The sequence below is a fragment of the Oryctolagus cuniculus genome, chromosome 12, assembly GCF_051225735.1.
Source record: "Oryctolagus cuniculus isolate XC-2025 breed Fujian yellow rabbit chromosome 12, ASM5122573v1, whole genome shotgun sequence".
Lineage (NCBI taxonomy): Eukaryota > Metazoa > Chordata > Mammalia > Lagomorpha > Leporidae > Oryctolagus > Oryctolagus cuniculus.
The window spans coordinates 83,208,142-83,228,007 of record NC_142878.1 but is presented as its reverse complement, the minus strand read 5'-3'; the positions used below and the strand labels follow the sequence as shown (position 1 = coordinate 83,228,007).

General features: G+C 41.0%; 1 long non-coding RNA gene across 2 annotated transcripts in view; it reads left to right on the top strand.

Moving 5' to 3' along the window:
* The window catches only part of LOC149123130 (uncharacterized), a 155,801-nt gene extending 136,900 nt beyond the window's left edge, over positions 1-18,901 (top strand). For both annotated transcript variants that reach the window (XR_016218217.1, XR_016218215.1), the window contains 2 exons: positions 12,378-12,489; positions 17,365-18,901. This is a non-coding gene — a long non-coding RNA (uncharacterized LOC149123130). The remainder of the gene's footprint in view (positions 1-12,377; positions 12,490-17,364) is intronic.
* Positions 18,902-19,866: the final 965 nt, after the last annotated feature.

The window sequence follows — 19,866 nt, the reverse complement described above, 5'->3', positions numbered from 1 at the left end:
CTCTCTCTCTCTCTTTCGAATATAATAGAGTAGAATATAACAAAGTAGAATAGAATAGAATTAAGGCTCCAACAGAGTAGAATAGTATAGAATTAAACCTCCTGGAGAATGTTCCAAAGAACCTTGAAGCTGCCGTTTTCCATTTTTCCTGGGGTGTGGGGGTGTGGGTTTGGGTCACACACTATTGGAAGGGCTGATATGGTCAGTCATCTGTAGGGAGTCAGCCACCCAGCACCTACCTCTTTACCATGTCCATCTCATCATTATCCTTGCAACCATTTTCTTGAAATGATCACACCAAAAAAGTCTTGTTTCCTTGTAAAAACTGCTGCTGACCAACCACGTGAATTCCTATTGTTGAGGGAGAAAGAAAGCAGCCAGGACCACTGAAGGGTAACAAGAGCTGTGGTTGGCCCCCTCAAGATCTCCTAAACTGTGTGTTTAATGTGATCATGGGACTATTTGTGTTAGTCTGGAATTACAGTCACAACCAAATATCTTCTGTTAATAGTCAATAAAAGAATGGAGAACTCATTATGTTAGCTTTTCTGTTATTCACAAAGCCATCTAATTGTATTAATAATTTCCTGAATTTCCACATAATAACTTTAACATTAGTTTTTATTTTTTGGTTAAAAAAACAAAGCTGCTGCTAAAATGCTCAAATATTATTCTTTTGAATCAATGGCAACTTGGTCCAATTAGTGAGTATTATTGTTGTAATATGTTTAGGTGTACACAGTACACCAGAGACAGCACAGAAAGAAGTGGGCATGAAAAGAATAGCAGAAAAGCCGAGTTCCAGAATGTTCTGGAACATTCATTCTTCTACATTTAAACACACACACACACCAAAAAACCTTATGGCTAGTTTCCTAGTTTTCACTTGTTTGGCAGTTTTCAGTGCTAACAACACTGCAAAAAAGATCGATTGCTGGTGGGTATCTTTCCCCAAGCCCCCGTTTTAAAAACTCTGTCACAAAACAGGATTGTCCAGTAGCCTGCTTGAATATTGAGAGGCCAACTTAGCCTGCTCCTGCCAGTTCTCTTCAGGCAGAAGAGTGGGTTATCTCGCTGCAGAGGGTGGCACTCACTCCCCACTGCACGTGATGTAACCTATTTGTGAAGCACATTTTAAAGAGAGATTCTGTATTTTAATGGTCAGTTAGTAGCTGGCTACCAACTGTCTGTGCTCTGTGCCTGGGGACAGGAGTGCCAGGCTGATTAAATATTGAGAAGTTGTTCATTACTGTGGGGAGCTGTGACAACAGCCTATCTGCATATGGAGAAAACAGCAAGTTCACATCCTTCAGAATAGCTGCTGCAGTTCTGGGGCAGAACTAATGTTTGCCTGGCTAAAGATGCATAAAAATGCAGAGTCTGTATCTTGGAGATCTGCTTTGTTGCTTTTTTAAAATTATTTTTTTCTTTCTTGAAAGTGAAATTTCAAAAACCAAACTTGCTTATGGAAAGAGAATTAAAAACAAACAAACCTTTTGAAAAATCCAGTTGCACTGGCTGTTTTGGAGAAAATGCCAAATATTTAAAATACTAACTTACATGTTGGTACAGGGTAAGAAAATGTGTTCAATGGGACTACTTCAGATTTGAAGCAACTCAGGCATGTGGTAGGTTGTAGATGAGCTGGAGGAGATACTAGCTTTCTCCTTAAAGTTTTCTCTATCGCTGGAAAACCATTGACAAGGGTTCGGTCAATACCACCTGCAAGTTAGGCTTCTAGGATCATGCAACCCATCTTATCTTCAGAGAGAGGACTGTTTATATAAACATAGTTACTGATTACTTCATAAATGCTAAGAGCTCAGGAAGGGTATTGCATAGGGTTAGACCAGTGGTCCTTCCAGAACATCATTAAGCTTATGACAGAGGTGCCAACCATGGCAGCTTAAAAAACAAACCACCTGAAAAGTGCAGGTTGTAACTTTTCTTCATGATTGAGTTTCTCTCAACCCTTACTGATTTGACTTATACTTGTAAATATTAATTCAAACATCTTTCTGTTGACTCCTATCAATCGGCATTGTGATCCTGATACACATGTACTCCATGGTTTAGCGTGGTTTTGGAGGTGTGTACCTGTATTTATAAATAAGAACAATGAGGATCTTGGTCACATGGGTAGTTCCTGGTGTATTGTGAACCTTGCTCTGACTTTTCCTGTTTCCCGCCCACTCCTTACAGTTCTTCTCGTTTGTTGCATACTTATATATTTGTTGCATACAATATATCTAGAAGAGAAAAACTCTTTTCTCTTCTAGATATATTGGAGCAGGCTTTCTGAGAAGTGAATGTGGGAATGTTGGAAAAGTTCTGTAGAGGCCAGTGCTTATAGCGTAGTGGGTAAACCCATTGTCTGCAGTGCCAACATTCCATATGGGTGCCAGTTCAAGTCTCTGCTGCTCCACTTCTGATCTAGCTCCTTGCTAATGCATCTGGGAAAGCAGCAGAAGATGATCCAAGTCCTTGGGTCCCTACACCCATGCGGGAGACCCAGAAGAAGCTCTTGGCTTTGGATCGGCACAGCTTTGGCCATTGTAGCCATTTGGTGAGCGAACCAGTAGATAGAAGATCTCTCTCTGTCTCTGCCTCTCCCTCTCTGTAATCTGCCTTTCAAATTAATTAATTAATTGTTTAAAAAAGGAATGTTCTTGGGCTGCTGCTGTGGTGCAGTAGGTTAATTCTCTTCCTGCGACGCCAGCATCCCATATGGGTGCTGGTTCTACTCCCGGCTGCTCCTCTTCTGATCCAGCTCTCTGCTGTGGCCTGGGAAAGCAGTAGAAGATGGCTCAAGTCCTTGGACTCCTGTGCCCATGTGGGAGACCCAGAAGAAGCTCCTGGATCCTGGCTTCAGATCTGCTTAGCTCCAGCCATTGTGGCCATTTGGGGAGTGAACCAGCAGATGAAAGACCTTCCTCTCTGTCTCTCCCTCTCATTGTTTGTAACTCTACTTCTCAAATAAATAAATAAATAAATATTTTTTAAAAAAAAATCAAGAAAAAAGGAATGTTCTGTAATCATTCCTAACTCCTGTGTGTTAGAAGTCGATGTGAACAGAACTCGTGCTGGAAATTACATTTCGTGTTTCTTAGTGCATACCCAACATAGCTTGTGCTTGCCCACCTGACATTGCCTCATTCTCTAACTGATAGTTCTCAGTATCTTGCCCCATTTTGCTGCTTTTGTAGAACATCGTGAACATCAGGAGCTCAGGCTCAGGTTTGACCATTCTCAGCATGGATCTTTTCTGCATGCTTTATTTTAATTTTTAAGACTTACTTATTTATTTGAAAGGCAGAATTAGAGAGGGAGGAAGGGAGAAATCTTACATCCACTGATTCACTCTCTAAATGGCCTCAGTGGCTGGAGCTGGGCCGAAGCCAGGAACCAGGAGCTTCTTCCAGTTCTCCCACGTGGGTGCAGGGGCTCAAGTTCTTTGGCCATTTTCTGCTTCTTTTCCCAAGCCCATTAGCAGAGAGCTGGCTCAGAAGTAGAGCAACCAGGACTTGAACTGGTGGCGATATTTGATGCCAGTGCCACAGTCTGTGCCACAGTGCTGGCCCCTACAATTTAGTTGCCTTTTTTTTTTTTTTGACAGGTAGAGTTATAGACAGTGAGAGGTAGAGACAGAGAGAAGGGTCTTCCTTCCGTTGGTTCACTCCCCAAATGGCCACCATGGCTGGCGTGCTGCGCCAATCTGAAGCCAGGAGCCTGGTGCTTCTTCCTGGTCTCCCATGTGGGTGCAGGGGCCCAAGCACTTGAGCCATCCTCCACTGCCCTCCCAGGCCACAGCAGAGAGCTGGACCAAAGAGAAGCAGCTTGGACCAGAACCTGGTGCCCATATGGGTTGCCGGCATGCAGGCGGAGGATTAACCAAGTGAGCCACGGCACCGACTCTTATTTGCTTTTTAACCCTGGGCAACCACATCCCTTTTCTCTGTCTCAGTTTTTCAGCCATGCAATGAGTAGAATAGTATCAGCCTTCTCAGATTATTATAAGGATTGACTATATAATCAATGTCACATGCCTAGAATTATGGTTCATATCTAGTAAATACAGGGTTGATATATATTAACAATTATTATTATTGTTATGAATTCAACAACATCATCTACTGCTAATTCAGCGCCAGCTCTGGACAGACACGAAGGATAAATAGGTCATTAAACACAGACATCTTGGAACATTGCTCAGAGTCTAGTGGCAGAAATAGACAAGGAAGCTATTACTGTGCAATGTGATAAAGTATTTTTGTAATGGCATGATCATGAATTCCTATTCATTTCTTCATCAGTTCTGTGGGATATGAACACCATTTTTAGATATGAAACCAGGGGCCCAGGGAGGTGACATAAAGAGCCTATGGTCAAAGGGCAGAAACCAACCTCTGTTAAGTCTCTTGCTTCCAGATCTCACCTCTTGTTTGTACATAAGGCTGGCCTGCTTACTGGCCATACATTCTTAGATTGTTGCAGGTAGAACACTCTTACTACCATGTGGCTCTTTAGCTTTCTGTGCGTCATAAGGTAGGGAGAGACTATGGTGCTGTGGGAAGTGAGCTGGGTACAGGGTCAAGGTTACTGCAGTTGCAGTCAGGGTCTGCTCTGAAGTTACTTAGGTGCTCCTTATTCAAGCAGCTCAGATGGTCTAGGTGTTTGGATCTTGGTTGCTGTAGCTGTTTAAGAGCCACCATGATCCTCCAAGCTATTCTCAGGCTGCTTCTGGAGTTAGCCACCTCTATCCAAAGGCTCTACTTTCATCTGTGTCAATATATAGGTGTCTCATGAATGACTAGGTTTGGGGGGAAAGGTGGCTTTATTTGAAAGGGAGGGAGGCGGAGAGAGAGAGAGAGAGAGAGAGAGAGAATCTTCCATTTTCTGGGTCACTCATCAAATGGCCGCAGTGACTAGAGCTGGACCAATCCAAACCAGGAGCCAGGAACTTCTTCCAGGTCTCCCACATGGGTACAGGGGCCCAAGCATTTGGGCCATCCTCTGCTTCATTTCCAAGTGCATTAGCAGGGAACTGGATCAGAAATGGAGCAGATGGGACTTGAACATGTAAAGCCAGTGTCATAGGCAATGGCTTTACCTGCTATACCACAGTGACAGCCCCACTACAAACATCTTAAAACCTCTGGGCAAATGGTTTTGAAGATCTTGGTCTAAAAATCATGAGTTTAGTTGCTAAAAACAATGAAAAACCACAGAAAGAAAGAAATTCATTGAACACATCCTTACTCTCCCCACCTCCTAAGAAATGCTCAAAAGTAAATGATAAGTATTTTTCAGTAGGTAAATGGGTAGTCATTAGGTTTCTTGAGACTTGGGCCTTTATTACGTAATTGGAAAATTAGTAGCTGTTTTATACAGCATGGTGCTTGGTGTAATGATTTGGAGTTGGGGGTTCAAGTTTACAGCTCTCAGCTTTGATGAACCTTGCTTAGCTTGCCTCACAGGATTATTAAGATAGAAATTAGTCAAGTGAAAGTGCTTGGGAACCATGGAAGCCCCAGACATGTTCATTCTTCTTTGCAGATTGCTTGTAACATATTGACAAAGTTGCAACAAATCCTTGTAAGGTTTTACAATCTTTGACTTCTCGGGGTTTCAGACATTTCTCTCCAACCTGCTCCCATGCGAGGATGTCTCTAGAGTTTGCTCCAACAGACAGACAGGTCTTGGGTTAACAAAGAGAAGAGGGAGGGCTGTGCATGTGTGTGGTTATTGTCATTGCTGTCCAGGCTGACAAATGGGTTTCGGTCCAGACTTCCCTTGCATTATTAATGAAAAATTTCATATCACCTGAGGCTAACCTAGTTCCTCTCACAAGTCTTTGGCGACTTAACAATCTCATTGCCATCTGAAGAGAAGTCTGTCAAGCAAAGGCTCTCGTCCCTGCTCCTTCCCTTAAGAAACACTTCAGTTCTAGCACACGGCAGCTTCAAATTAGGTCTGAATAAAAAAACGTGATAAATAAGCAAGTGTCTCCTGCCACGGATTGCCACTTGTTTAGGGATTACAGTATCGATTTTCGAATGTTGCTGAGATTTAGACGTGGGTTAATTAAACATTTACATATATGGGCCGAACAATATATGGCATAGTACAATAATGTGCACTTTAATCAGAAACCATGGGTGTTTGTGTTTGCTTTTTCCATGTTAATTGGCACCATGCTGGCTCAAGCTTAGGTATTTGGCTAGATGGAAGAAAATAGACATGGTGTTTTAAATATTTTAATTAGGACCAGCAGTTCTCAGCTCCCTCATTTCTCATTGGATTGTTTTTCATGCATGAATAAATCAGCTCGCATGGCAGAACTCTGTAGAAAGTGGTAGCCCTCTGGCCATAAAGAGAGTCCTGTTCATTAATACTTTAATGAAATTAGCTGTGAGCAAAATATTATTCCTTTTAACTGTGTTCTAATTTCTTAATTTTAATTAGGCACATAATTGTAGGGTGCTGAAATCATCTTCATGTTCAGCAGCAAAAGCTCCATCATCAGGGGCCCGTGGCTGAAGCTCTGCACGCTTCCAAGTCGTTCCAGCAGGAAATTTTCTGTCCAACTCTTTTTTGCCATTTGCTTTACCAAAGAGCCTTGTCACCCTTCCATATGGGACCACAGTGTGATCTTGCAAAGCTCCTGCTCCTGGTTCAAGTTATTGATCGTGAAATTATTGATTGGGCTCTGGATCCGTTTAGGAATGAAACAGTATGGTCTGTGAAGAATCTGGTCTGGTGATTTTTTTTTTTTTTTGCATTGACCCAAATATCTGCCCGCTTCATTTTATTTTTAGAATTCTCTGTGCCTTGCACCACTACTTATTCTTTGATTAGCTGGTTGAGATTTAGTTTAGGAGTGTGGTGAGGGCAGGAGACTGTCTTTTCCTTTCAGTCAGCACTTTGTGACACATGGTTCCCACTTGATGCAAAGATGGCTGTTGAATGCACAGCACTGGGGGGACTGGGTGACTCCTGACTGCTGAAAATTCCTGATAGGTATGACATTTTATGATGCTCTCAGCAAATGAGGCAATCTGTAGACAAATGTGAAAATGCAGCTATTGAGTTCCATAAATCAGAAATCTGAGTTCACTGAATTTTTATTTTATTTTTTATATTTGAGAGATAGAAAGAGGGAGAGAAGGTGGAAGGGAGAGAGAGAACCCCTATCTGCTGGTTCACTCCCCCAAATGCCCATAATGGGCCCCAGGTTGGTGGCTGAAGCCGGGAGCCAGGGCTGAGTCTAGGTCTTATATATATAAGTGTCAGGATCCCAGCTATTCAAGCCATCATCTGGTGCTACTTAGGGTTCACAGTGGCAGGAAACTGGAATCAGGAGCAAAGCCAGGACTCCAACAGGCACTCTGAATTGGGATGCATGCATCTTAACCAGAGGCTTAACCACTAGGCTAAACACTCACCCTAAGTTTTTATTTTACAAAAAAATTGTATGGGATCAGGATTAGAGTATAGATGAGAGACTAAAAGCTTACATACTTTATTCCATATTACTCCCCAGAATCCAAATTGAAATTTATTATGATTTGTGTTGAGTAACAGTATAACATCATAAACTGAACTGATAGTTTTTCAATGAATTAAGACAGACAACTGACTCATTTGCTTAAATATTGACAGATATTAAATAAATATAAATATTCTATGAGCCCATCCAAAACTTATATATTTGACCTGATAAATAAAACAGTAGTACAAGTTGAATATCTTTAATCCAAAAACCTTAACTCTGAAGCTTTTGATGGAAGCCATGATGCTCAAAAAGTTTAGGGTTTTGGAGCATTTGGATTTTGGATTTTTGCATTAAGGAGACTCAACCAGTAAAATGTATATGAATTTCCCAAGATCTGAAAAACTCTGAAACCTGAACCACTCCTGGTCCCAAGCATTTTGGATAAGGGACATTAAACCTGTTATAATAGTTCCCCTTCCTAGGCTTATTGGGGGTAGTAAATCAGATAAATGCAGGTAAGTCACATAGGTGCATAGATGATATACCATGAACATTCAGTAAAAATCAGATAATAGTATTGATCTTCTTATTAATATCCTTGCACATGTGCTGATTGTCATTTTGCCAACTATGTAGTGCTTCACAGTATTTCATAATGTGCAAAACTCTCTTACCTATTGTCTCACTTACTGTAACTACAACCATTTCATAAAAATGAGGTAAGATACCCGATTTACAGAATGAGCCAAATCTTATCCCACCCATCTTCTTCAAAATTAAATCTCTGATTTAGCCTGATGCTTACCCACACACAGGGATTTTAATACTGAGTATGTGAAATGCAGTGAACACAAGGAAGTACCCATGCCTACCACCCAGGTCCCTCTTCCCATTCCTAAGGTAAACGCATCCCACAGTCGCTGTGTATTCTTCTCACACATGTTCTTTCCTTTTACTATATTTAAATCATAAATATTTATAGCCATCAAGGGAAAGTCCCAGCTGTGCCTACCAGTCTCTGAAAGTGTATATTTATTTATAATGAGAAAAGAAATTATAACAGATTACACATTTTAGAAACTCATGAATATCACAAAAATTTGCAAGGTAAGGTTGTTATTTCCCTATCTGGTATATCTCTCATACTTTTTCTCTAGTTTTTCAGCTGCATACATTTTACTTTTTATGAAATAATTTAATATCATATTTTATATTGAAGGATCTAAAGAAGTTCATGGAAAATGTATACTTTGAAAAACTGCATAGATTTCAAAATTTTTTGTACCTCATTAAACTTTATCTTTTAATTCCATTTTTCCTGTGTAGTTTTGAAGTTCTCTCATGGTTATTTATTTTTCTAAATGAGTGTTTCTTGAACTTTTAGAGAAATTTTTAACGGACATAAAAATTGTGTATATTGGGATACTGTGTGGTATTGTGTAACATCCAATCAGTAAACTTATTTATCATTTCAAGCATTTAACAGTTCTTTATAATGAAAAGATTCAAATTCTATCTTTTAGGTTTATTAAAATAGAGAAGTACACAGTATTTATATATACAGTATGATCCATGGTCACCCTACTGTGCAGTAGAACCCCAAAAAGTTCCGGCTCCTATCTAGCTGTAACCCAATGCTTAGCGACCAACCTTTCCTCATTGCTCCCTCCCCACTTCCTTCCTCAGGCTCTGCTGAGCACCATCTCTGAGCTCACTGACTCTTTACACTACACATGAGATTAAATATTTGTGTGTCTGTCTTGGCTTACTTCACTTGACATAACGACCTACAATTCTCTCCATGTTGTTGGAAAGATGACATTTCATCCTCTTTACGCCTGAATAGTATTTCATTGTGGATGTGTGCCACACTGGACACGTAGGTTATTTTCGTGTCTTGTATATTATGCAGAATGCTACAGTAAACGTAGGGTGCAGATGACTCTTCAACAGATGAATTGTATTTCCGTGGGGAACATACCTGGGCATGGGATTGCTGGGTCGTGTGGCAATTACATTTTTAGTTTTTTGAGGAATCTCCCTACTGTTTTCCCCAATGACTATATTAATTTAAATTCCTAACCACAGCGTATGGGGTTCCTTTTCTCCACGTCCTCACCAGTACTTGTTATCTTTTGTCTTTTTGATAATAGCCAATTTTCTAGGAGTAAAGCGATGGCTCATTGTGCTTTTGATTCGCATTTCCCTGATAAATAGTGATGCTGAGTATTTTTTCATGTACCTGTTGGCCATTCATATGTCTTTCCTAGAGAAATAAATGCCTGTGTAGCTGGACTGCTATTTAAAATGAGATTATTAGGGTTTTTTGTTTTGTTTTGTTTTGTTTTACTATTGAGTTTGAGTTTTTATATATTCTGGATATTAACCCATTGTCAGATGTATAGCTTGTAGTATTTTCTCCTGTTCTGTGGGTTGTTTCTTTACTTTGTTGATTGTTGCTTTTTCAGAGAACAACTTCTAATTCCATGCACTTAAAACTTTGTTTCACTTTGTTTGTTTTCAACTCTTTCACAATCCAATGCCAAATAGGACACATTTAAGTCTTTTTTTTTTTTTTTCCACAGGCAGAGTGGACAGTGAGAGAGAGAGACAGAGAGAAAGGTCTTCCTTTGCCATTGGTTCACCCTCCAATGGCCGCTGCAGCCGGCACTCTGCACTGATCTGATGGCAGGAGCCAGGTGCTTATCCTGGTCTCCCATGGGGTGCAGGGCCCAAGCACTTGGGCCATCCTCCACTGCACTCCCGGGCCACAGCAGAGAGCTGGCCTGGAAGAGGGGCAACTGGGACAGAATCCAGCGCCCCGACCGGGACTAGAACCCGGTGTGCCGGCGCCGCGAGACGGAGGATTAGCCTAGTGAGCCGCAGCGCGGGCCCACATTTAAGTCTTGATCTTTTCTTGGGCTGTGTACCTTTGGATGACACCATCCTGTGGGTCAACATGGCAGGCAGAAGAAATATTCCTAGGAGCAACTCCTGTGAGACAATGAACACATCTCACAAAACCTAAACTAAATGTGTGCCCAACTTAAGTTCTCCTGAATCAGATTTGAAAAATTGTCCATGGTCACTCCAATGCTACCTGTATGAAGGGAGACATTTGGTGAAGTTGCTGTGGGAAGAGACAATTGTTTTAACCATGAATTACTTACTTAAATAAATTTTTCCAAACGTGATCAAACACACTGGCAGGGCCCCTCTCAATAGCTTTGGAAGAGCACAAATAAGGGACCCTGAAGCTTGAGTATCACTAGCATTAGAATAATTCTCTCTGATGCAATAGTTATGGATGGCAGCAAATTTTAGCTCATAGTTGTTATACTGTGGTAATCTTTCTGTTACCTTCCTTCATCACTCAACATTGAAGTTTTCAATTTATCTTTATTGACACGTGTTAGTCTAATTTATTCATTTTAATATCTATGCACTATTCCATTTAATGAAGATACCACATTTTATTTTCATTTTCCTCTTGATGGTAGTGTCTCCAATTTTTTTTTTTATGGCTCCAAAAGTGCTGAGTAAATATCACAGTATGTGTCTGTTTACTCACAGGTGTAGAAAGGATAGAGAAGAGAGCATCATATGACTAAGCAGGAGCTGTGATGCCAGGTTGCTGACTTTCCCTTTTAGCTGTACCACTACCTAGCTACATGATTTTGGACAAATCACTTTGCTCCTGTGTGCCCTGAATACCTTCCACATGGAGTTGCTGTAAGGATTAAATGAATAAATATATAAAATAGGGCTTGGCACATAGTCAACCTGATAAGGGCTTGTATTATCCTTCTTTACCAAGAAATGGCAACATTTGTTTATAGGATATGTACGTGTCCAACTTTGTTCGCTGTTGCCGAACTGTTCTGAAGAGCCATGTGTATTCATGTTCCTACTCAGGAGAAATGAGAGCTCCTGGCACCTTGCATCATTCTCTGCATGTGACATTGTCAGGCTCTTGGAAGCATTTTAACTTTCCGACAGTATGAATTGATAATCCGTTGCTGTTTTCATTTATGTTTCCTGATCATTGCTGAGGCTGGATTTCTTATGTTTTGGCCATTTAAGACCCTTTGTGAATCAATTGTTCATATCATTTGCTTAGTTTTCTTTTGTGTATTTTTTCCTTTTTGATTTGTAGAAGTTTTTTATATGTTGTGGTTTCCTATATTATTGGTTCTGTGCATTGTAGGATTTTTTTTTCAGTCTGTGGTTTTGACAGTTAATCTTGTTCATGATTTTTTTGTTAGGTGTAAGTTTTTGTTTTTAAAAAGGATTTGTTTTATTTATTTGAAAGGCAAGAGGAGAGAGAAAGAGGCAGAGGTATACAGAGTAAGAAACAGATCTTCCATCTGCTGGTTCGCTCCCCAGATGGCTTCAATGCTGGTTGAAGTCAAGAGCCAAGAACTCCATACAGGTCTTCCATGTGGGTGACAGAGGCCCTTGTACCAGGGCCATCCTCTGCTGCTTTTCCAGGTGCATCACCAGGGAGTTGGATTAGAAGCTGAGCAGCCAAGGCTTGAATCAGTCCTCTGATATGGGATGCTGGTGTCATGAGTGGCAAGTTGACCCACAGTGCCACAACTCTGGCCCCAGATACAAGCTTTAATGCACTCAAATTCGTCAGTCTTTTCCAGTATATTTACTTTTTTGTGTCTTTGAAAAATTCCTCCTATGCCATGGTCTCTCCTCTATGTTATTTTCTAAATGTTTCAGATTTTCTTTCCACATTTAATCTTCGATGCACTTAAAATTTATTTTTGTGTACAATATCATGTTATGATGTGAATATGTATTTTCCAGGTGAGTAACTGGTGAGTAAACTAACACCATTTGCTGACTGGTCCTTTCTTTCCTCACTGGTTAGGTACGCTTCCAGTGTTCCCATCTACATAGGCTGGGCTCAGTTTATACGTCCCTGAGCCATAGCATGCTTTTAAGTGCCTGTGGATTTATAGTAAGTCTTCAAAGCTGGAAAAGTAAGTTCTTCTGGTCCTTACTCTTTATAGATGTCTCAGTTGTTTCATAGTCCTTTCTTTCTACATGGGTTTTAGAGTCAGCTTGTCAAATAGATACACACACATACAAACACACACACATATACACATACACCCCCATTGGGGCTTTGATTGAAATTGCATTGTATTTTGGGATTAATTGGGTAAGAAGTGACATGTTTATGAAATGGAGTTTTCCCTCTATAATCATTTACATCAAGGTCTTCTTGTCTGTCATTTTATAATTTCATACATTAAATTCTTGCACATAAATTTTTTGTATTTTTCTATGTTTCTCTAAATCAGAACTTTAGTCTTTTTGTGTGTGTGCAAACAACTTTTCCGTTCTCTAGTTTTTTCTTTAACTGTGTATAATCTTCTGTTAAAATAATTATTTGAATTTTTCATTTTAGTTATTAGATGTGGCTTAGTAATTTTTATTATATTCACTAACGACTTCTAATTTTCAAGTTTTCTTCTGAAATCCTCTATCCTACTGTCTTCTTTCTTTAATCCTCTTAAAGGGTTGTGTCTTTTGAATGTGTACATGTATATGTATGTGTGTGTGTGTGTGTGTGTAGACAAGGAGGTATGAGTTGAACAGGTACTCATGAAAGTATCCGTGTACAGATTCAACTAGATCACTGTTTATCCCATGATCAAAAGATAATGAAATTTTAAAGGCTTCATTGTATATGTATGTGTATGTATAAATATGATTTATTTATTTGAAAGGCATATATATATATATATATATATAGAGAGAGAGAGAGAGAGAGAGAGACAGACAGAGAGACAGAGACAGAGAGTGAGTGAGAGAGACTTCCATCTGCTGGTTTACTCCCCAAATGGCTGCAATGGCCAGGGCTGGGAGCTTCATCCAGGTCTTCCTATGTGAGTGTCAGGGACCCAAGCACTTGGGCCATTTTCTGCTAGTTTCCCAGGCACATTACCAGGGAGCTGGATTGGAAGCAAAGCAGCCAGGACTCTGACTTGTGCCCATATGAAACGCAAACATCATAGATGGTGGCTTTACCCACTATACCACAACACAGACCCAAATATAAGTGTATGTTTAAGTTCAAGTAAACATTCAATTTTTAAAATAAAACTATGTTATTTTTAAAATTCAGAATATTTGAGGTGTAGCTGGTAAAGCTGCTGTCTGCAATGCTGACATAACATATGGGTACTGGTTCAAGTTCCTGCTGTTCCACTTCCAATCCAATTCTTTGCAAATGTGCCTGGCAAGGCAGTGGAGGATGGCCCAAGTACTTCGTCCCCGCTTGGGAGACCCAGAAGAGGCTCCTGGTCCCTGGCTTCGGATCAGCCCAGCTCCGACCATAGTGGCCATGTGGGGAGTGAACCAGCAGATGGAAAATTTCTTTCTCTGTCTCTCCCTCTCTCTGTATGTAACTCTGCCTTTCAAATAAATAAATCTTAAAAAAAATTCACTTGCTCTCTATTTTCAAAAAAAAAATCAGGATATTCCACACAAGTAGTGTTTGTGAGGTATCTGATAAACTGGGAGATTCATGAGGATGGGTTCATGTCTCTTCTTTGGATTTTCCTGTGTCTGGAATAGTGACTGGTGTAGATTACATGCTCAGTGAAAGTCTTATAATAGACTTAATTAATATTGACATAAAGTTATCTTTTCTGAGCTTATTCTATTGGTGTTAGGGAATCAAATTTAGAATGTAATGTTTTCCACATATAAGCCATTATGCTACTGAGTTACTTAGTTTGTAAGCACTATATCCATCTCCATGGAAACCCTCAAAGTGTTGAGCCTATTTAGCAGATGAATAAATGGAGGAAGAGAAAGGAGCAGAATTCAAGTGGTAGAGCCCTGGAAGTGAGCACTTTGTCCTTCCTCCTTAATATGGCTCAGAAATACTGAGAAGTCCTAAGTATATTCTTCTGAGTAGAATTGAGGCATGGCAGAGCTGCCACAAGTTTTTATGGGTTTCAGTACAGAACAGTGACATAGATGTGGTTAAAGTGAAACCAGGTAGATTAAATATACTCTTACATATTTGCATTTTTTGGATAGTCTCAAGGGTTATCAGAGGAGAGAGTTGAGCAAGGTTGAGCATCTTATTGAAGGGCAAGTTGATCATGGGTTTTTACTGCTCAAATTCCACGTGGCATCTGTCCTAAGTGATCCTGCTGCAGCCTGCCTGAGATAGGTCATGCCAATGGTTGTAGTTCTTGACCATACCTTCCTTTTGGGAACTGGATTCCAGTTAGTTTGCAATTCACAACACAACTCCACAAAAAACCAGGCCTTGATCATCTGCTTTTTTACAGATTACCACCAGAAACAAGAAAGTGAAGATATTTTTCATTTCCACTGGCAATCTAGTTTTGCTCTATAAACAATTTAGAATATAATGTGCTGTACAGTCTGGTAGCAGGTGACATGACCATAGGGAGTGTTTACTTTTACCTATGGTCAGTCTTCCATCAACTTGAATACTCTCAGGACTGAAGATGGAAAGACTGGAATCTCATAACCTCTACATCATCATTCATCACTTGGCCAAACAATTGCTGCAGATTGAGCGAGCAGGAGTTTTATTTATTGATAGAAGTAGTTGGAAAGAAACAATTTTGACATTGTCAAAGAAACAGCCTAGGATTTAAATCATCTGTCACTCAAATGCAGGAAAAATCATCCTTCTTTCTTTCCTTCCTTTCTCCTCTCCTCTCCTCTCTTCCTTTCCAGTTATGTCATTATTCCTTGGTCTTACACAAATGCATAATCACAAGCACATAGACCCATGATTTGCTATGGAAAAATGAGACCATGGTAGATAAGAATATACATAGGTATAGAAATATGATTAGAGCACTAACTACCAAAATTACAGTTTTATTCCATGTCTACATGATAGATTATTTATATTTTCTTCTTTGATAGTTTCTGTATTTCACAACATTTTTGCAACAAATGAGTATATTTAAGTAAGTATTAAATCACAACTCATGGGAGCCGGTGCTGTGGAATAGAAGGTTAAGCCTCTGCCTGCTGAATTAAAATCCCAGGCTGGCGCCACAGCTCACTAGGCTAATCCTCCGCCTTGTGGCGCCGGCACACCGGGTTCTAGTCCCGGTCGGGGTGCCGGATTCTGTCCCGGTTGCCCCTCTTCCAGGCCAGCTCTCTGCTGTGGCCAGGGAGTGCAGTGGAGGATGGCCCAAGTGCTTGGGCCCTGCACCCCATGGGAGACCAGGAGAAGTACCTGGCTCCTGCCATCGGATCAGCGCGGTGTGCAGGCCGCAGCGCGCTGGCCACAGTGGCCATTGGAGGGTGAACCAATGGCAAAGGAAGACCTTCTCTCTGTCTCTCTCTCTCACTGTCCACTCTGCCTGTCAAAAAAAAAATCCCATATGGGCACTCGTTTGAGTCCTGGCTGCTCCATTTCTGATCCAACTCTCTGCTGTGGCCTGAAAAAGCAGTGGAAGATGGCCCAAGTCCTTGAGCCCCTGCACCCACATGGGAGACCTGGAAGAAGCTCCTGGTTTCAAATCACCCCAGCTCTGGCCATAGTGGCCATTTGGGGAGTGAACCAGTGGATGAAAGATCTCTCTCTCTCTCTCTCTCTCTCTCTTTGTAACTCTGCCTCTCAAATAAATAAATAAATCTTTTTAGAAAAAACACAACTCTTTTAAGAATAATATCCCATAGAATCATATTAAATAATAACTAACAATTATTTTTAATGACACATACTCATTCAATAGAAAAATTAAAAATTGAAGTCAGGAGAAAATAAAAATAGGAAAGGTGAACTGAGAGGAGGATGTGCTTAGCCACAGGAAGGCAGATGGGGGAGTGTGGTACATTTGGTGAAGCCGGGCCTCAAGTTTCTTGTTGGGTTTTTCTCCCACCAACACAGCAAGGGCACCATAATTGGTGATTGCCTCACAGAGCTGTGGGGCTAAAATAAGTCAGTTTGCTTGAGAAAGGAAATATTTTGAGCTCTAATGCCAAAGACTACTGTCCCTTAGGAGTCTTTGTAGATAGAATCTTTGCTATGTACTTGCAGACATTCTGAAGGGCACCACTGTTGGGTCCCAGACAACGCCCAGGTAGGGAGACACTGGGGGACGAGCCAAGTCATTTGTCACCGTGACAGGTTTGTGAGCTTGCTGCCTCTCTCCTAAAGCAGACAGCAGCCTCTGGAGTTGCTGCATCTGCCAATGAACTTGCCTTCCCATGTGTGCCATGGCTTCCCTCTAACTCATTTTCCCATGATCAGTGATCTACAACATAGGACCTCAGATAGTGTTGTCACGGGCCTTCCTTCTTGTGTTCTTTGGCCTCTTTCAATATATTTCCACATAGCAAAGTGATCTAAAAATTCAACTGGATCGTGAATGTTACTATTCATGACTGTTTAATGACTTCAAATTCCCCCTCAGATAAAGACCAAAATCTTAACAAGGACTTAGAAGGCACTTGATCACTGGGCTCCTTGCCTACCTCTCAGCTAAGTTTCTGTCTGCTTTCACCCTCCTAGACACAGCATGTGCACTGTCCTGTGTGCCTCCCCCACTTCAGCTCTCCGCACTTTCCCAGTCTGGGCCAGGGAAGGGCCCTCTCTTATCTCCTTATACCTATTCAGCTTTCTTCTTATCAATCATTCAGCTCAAAAATCCAAAGTCTGCTGCTTCTTCTACAAGTTTCTGTAGAAGCCGTGAAGTGGGGAGTACTTTGCTCACTAGCCTATCTTTTGAGGTTTAAGAATTTGATAGAAACTCACTAAACCTGTTGAATGAATGAATGAGTGACTGTCTTAACAGTTTCACTGGAGGGCTCTCTATTCTCTCCTCTCTCCCTTCTCCTTTTAGCTACTACTTCCAAAGCAAGATCCAGCAGAGAACTGGAAGCCTGCTTGTTGCTTGGTCTGGAGGTGTGAAGCATCTCTCTGAACAAGGAATGAGGATTGTGGGTTACTGGGCAAGAAAAAGGACATCCAAGAAGAACACAACTGGCAATCTCCTTCTGTCAAAACTTCAGATTTTCAATCCAACACCCTACTTTTTGTTAGAAGCTTTGGGCTACTTTGGGGATAGAAACAATTTGCCCCGACTCTCTCTTCTTCTCAGTGTAGTAATCCCAACCTTGAGAAAATTGCTGGTTTCACGTTTGAAGGGTCAGGGCCACAAGCTCTAAAATTGCATTGGGTTCATGTCTGAGGGTTCTTGCAGGAAGAGGAAATGGAGTAGTTGGGTGGGATTGTGTGAGGATGAGTGAAAGAGGTGAAGCAGAACGTGTGAGAACACTGTGGGAACTCAGCTTGGTCCACTGCAGTTTATGATCCATGCGGTTCCATTCAAAACACTTTGTTTTTAACCTGATGGTTGCTTTGTGAATTGGCATCATCTTCAAGCCTATAGTTTATAACTCTTGGTTCCTTCAATGTTTGCAAGATAGCTGTTTAGCTTATCAGTTCCATCCTTTGTGCTTGTCAAAATCAAGTTGAACCCATGGCTGTGTTCTCATAGAATCTTTCGAAGAGATTCTTCAAAAATTTGCAGTAAATCTTCTGTTGCGTATATCTTATTGACAACATTTTATGCAGTATCTAGTTAAAAAGACTGGAATAGAGGTCATTATCATAAGGAACTTTTTATCACCAACCCTTAGTTTATTTCTCTAAGTGTGAACAAAGAGGCAGATATGTGGGGGAGAGTGGGGCAGAGGGAGATACACTGTGTAGAGAAGAGGAGGGAAGAGTTAGGGCAATGAAGCTTGTTTGGGGGGAAGCTTTAAATCCTGAGATCTGGATCAGGAAGTCTCCACTCATTTATTCCACAATAAGTATTGATTACTACATAAAAGGCCTTGTGCTGGTAAATTTAGAAGAGAAAAAAATAATGATGCCTGTGCTCATAAAGTTTGCGATCTAATAAGAAACATGAAATAAATACACATGCAACTGAATTTGCACTTAGAAACTGGGATAAAAGACAAAAGATGTAATAAGATTATATTGGGGATGGCAAAGCTGAAGAGCTTTTACGCTGAGCCCTGAAAACTGAGTTGACTAAGTTCAGAGGAGAAACAGCATTTCAGGCAAAGGAGATAGGCTGAGACCCTGAGGTCAGCAGAGCCTGGCACCTTTAAGAATTAGAAAGAAGGGGCATTATGGCATAGAAGATTAAGCCACTGCTCATGACACCAACATCCCTTTGAGAGTCAGTTTAAATCCCGGCTGTTCCACTTCTCATCTAGCTTCTTCCTAATGGCCTGAGAAGGGCAGTGGCAGAAGGCCCAAGCATTTGGGTCCTTGTACCTATGTGGGAGACCCAGATGCAACTCCTGGCTTCAGCCTGGCTCAGCCCTGGCTGTTAGAGCCATCTGGGGAGTGAGCCAGTGGATGGAATATCTTGCTGTCTCTCCTTCTCTCTCTCTGTAACTCTGACTTTCAAATAAATAAATCTTAAAAAAAAAAAAAAAGACCAATGTGGCCAACACAGGGAACAAGGGGAGTGGGAAAAAGACTTATTGGGAGGGGCTGTGTGGGCTGTGGGGCTACAGTGCAAGGAAGGCACCTAAGAGTTTCTGGTTGGCAGTGGCATGATTCGATTTTGTGTTTGAGATCGCATTGACTGATGAATGAGGCATGGATAAAGAGGAGGACGAGGATATTGGGAGCCCGTTAAAAGTAACAACTGTGAGAGCTTCTGAAAGTCCCCTTGTCTAAGGCTGCTGTGTATGCTTACCACTGTACCTGGAACTTCCTTTGGGAGGGGAGTCAACCACTGTTGGGTATCACGGTGTGAAGAAATGGCTCCTCTTCAAGCTCCTGATGGTAGAGCACGTGGGTAGCACCCCTTTCCCCTGGGTCTGTTGTGACTTCTGCTCTATTCACCCAATCAGTCATGTTTTATTCCTTCATAAAAAGAGTTTGAAACAAATATGGCAGGGCAATATCTAAGTGTGAAATTTTTTAGAAGGAACCTGAACAAAGGATGCTTATTTCATGTAGATATAAGGGAAGTACAAATATGAGTTGGCCAGCCAATGCCACTTTTCACCGATGGTGCCTTCAACCTAGATGAGATGCAATGCCCTGTTTTTGATAGAAAGTCATGTGGCTGGGCTAAGAAATACACCTTCTGGTTTTCTGTAAGGGATCAACACGCTCATTGCCACATTTCCCAATCCTTCAATCAGAGAAAGGACCTCTGAGTCCCTGGATCTTTTAACATGAGTCTCCCTCACTTTGAACTTCAAAACTTATTCTCAACTATTCCTTGAGCACAAAGCAGTATGCAAATCTGATTAAAATAAAGTACACTTAAAAATAAGTATTATTTCCAGCTAGCATATTTTCATAATCCTCC